This window comes from Limulus polyphemus, unplaced genomic scaffold, assembly GCF_000517525.1.
Source record: "Limulus polyphemus unplaced genomic scaffold, Limulus_polyphemus-2.1.2 Scaffold5436, whole genome shotgun sequence".
Classification (NCBI taxonomy): Eukaryota; Metazoa; Arthropoda; class Merostomata; order Xiphosura; family Limulidae; genus Limulus; species Limulus polyphemus.
The window spans coordinates 64,130-66,749 of NW_013671046.1; the positions used below are offsets into that span (position 1 = coordinate 64,130).

The 2,620-nt window shown below is 31.0% G+C and overlaps 1 non-coding gene across 1 annotated transcript; it reads right to left on the reverse strand.

The window, feature by feature from the left end:
• Window positions 1–1,044: 1,044 nt before the first annotated feature.
• On the reverse strand, window positions 1,045–1,130 carry Trnay-gua. Its single transcript is given in 2 exon segments — window positions 1,045–1,080; window positions 1,094–1,130. It is a non-coding gene; the product is annotated as a tRNA-Tyr (tRNA).
• Between the last annotated feature and the right edge of the window lie 1,490 nt (window positions 1,131–2,620).

Here is a 2,620-nt window from a genome sequence, read left to right on the forward strand (position 1 = left end):
TTGTCAGCTTTGTCTATTCAGGTATGAATGATTAAACAATATAACTCAAACACCTAAATAACACTTTGAATAATATTTGTCAGCTTTGTCTATTCAGGTATGAATGATTAAACAATATAACTCAAACACCTAAATAACACTTTGAATAATATTTGACAGTTTTGTCTATTCAGGTATGAGTGATTAAACAATATAACTCAAACACCTAAATAACACTTTGAATAATATTTGTCAGTTTTGTCTATTCAGGTATGAGTGATTAAACAATATAACTCAAACACCTAAATAACACTTTGAATAATATTTGACAGTTTTGTCTAATCAGAAGTGAGTGATTAAACAATATAACTCAAGCACCTAAATAACACTTTGAATAATATTTGACAGTTTTGTCTATTCAGGTATGAATGATTAAACAGTATAACTCAAACACCTAAATAACACTTTGAATAATATTTGTCAGTTTTGTCTATTCAGGAATGAATGATTAAACAATATAACTGAGACACCTAAATAACACTTTGAATAATATTTGTCAGTTTTCTCTATTCAGTAACTCACCCTTTTATATTCGAACACCAAGTTACATTTTAACGTTTACACGGACATATATTTTAGCTTTCGTTTTACTATTTATAATAGTGAAAATATATTATGATGTTTCACTTGAACATGTCAACTTTAAGTACAACATTACACCTGAAGACGAATCTAAATTAATGAAAGGTTTAATACCTTCTAGAAGTAAGATGACTCATATCAACTTGCTATATATATATATATATATAACTATGAATTAAACGTTAGATAAAGTTTAGCAACGACAACAGCGTAAAGATAACTAGCCGTGAATGTATTGTAGTAAAAGCTAACATATATAGAGTAGGTCAGACGTCACAACAGTATACTTTCTTTATTGTAAAACAGTAACTCAAAGAACGTGTTTTTATCAATAACTCACAAACTTTGAAAGGTTTAAACGAATAAACACTTATCAGGATATATATTTCCAAATAAATACGAAACTATAGCATCAAAAAACGTTCCGACGAGGCGGATTTGAACCACCGACCTATGGATAACAATCATCTAACTACAGTCCACCGCTCTACCAACTGAGCTATCGTCGGATTATAATAATATCCAAACTTTGGTAAAAGTTGATTTACTTGTGTTGGTCATTAACCTCAGTCTTCATGTTGGTTACCCCTGTGATTCTACTTTCCAGCTTAACGTTATAAAAAGAACATGTTTGCGCATTTCCAACATAAAATGCTTAATTTTTGGTTTTGTCTTATAATGTCGTTTACTTTTTTGGGGTTTGTACGTAATGATAATTTTTATCAGAAATCGTACACGATACATCACACTATTCTACCCCAACCTGTGCCTCACAAAATATTGTTTCATTGAATTCGACGATTCAATGACTATAATAACATCCGGATTGTTGAGAAAACTTTGAATGTTTAATTATATTCCAGATAGAAGTGAATAAAATAAAATATTATATTAGTATTGATCTTCAGGATCCTGATTAGTCAGTCTTTATGTTGGTTACCCCTGTGATTTTACTTTCCTGCTTAACGTTTTAAAAAGAACATGTTTGCTACACCTGAAGACGAATCTAAATTAATGAAAGATTTAATACCTTCTAGTAGTAATTTTCTCAACAATCCAGATGGTTATGTAGCATATACATGTTCTCCACTATTTTAACATATTAGTTAGATGGGGGTGATGTGTTGGTGATTAATTCAGTTATAAGTGAAATTGAACGACTAAATCAATATTTCTGTATATAAATATATATCACAAATAAAATAGATAAATAATTCAATAATGCTGAGATTGTTTATAATTAACAGGTAGGGAATAAGTAAACAGTTTTTGTTTTCATTGAAAATCAGTTTTTCTTATATTTTTCAGATAATTGGCGATTTTGTTGTGAAAACTTCTGTGACTAAAACAACCTTAATTATTACGTTTTAAATACAAATGAATGGGGGAAGAAAGTAATTTGGTGTAAAATCACAGCAGCTGGCAAGTTAGCAAACTTTGAAGTAAATCTGGACGTTAACAACGTAGACATTATGGATAAAATTCTTTTATAACTGAGGCTGTGACCTTTGGTTGACATTGTGGGAGGAGTCTATGTGGAATAGGTTGTATTAATGTTGCGGTTTTGAGACCTGACGTTTATGTAGTAACATTTGGATACAGGAATGATGGTCAAGTTTGTTCCTAAAGGGGAGTTAAAGTTTGTGAACAAATGTTGTCCACTAGAGGAACAGTTAGCAAAGTTGTCACTGTGTCCATGTTTCATTAAAGTTGATGAACAGATGCTGTCCACCAGAGGAACTGAAAACAAAGTTGTCACAGTTTCATTAAAGTTGATGAACAGATGATGTCCACTAGAGGAACAGTTAACAAAGTTGTCACTGTGTCCATGTTTCATTAAAGTTGATGAACAGATGTTGTTCGTAGAGGAACAGTTAACAAAGTTGTCACGGTGTCCATGTTTCATTGAAGTTAGTGAACAGATGTTGTCCACTAGAAGAACAGTTAACAAAGTTATCACTGTGTCCATGTTTCATTAAAGTTGATGAACAGATGTTGT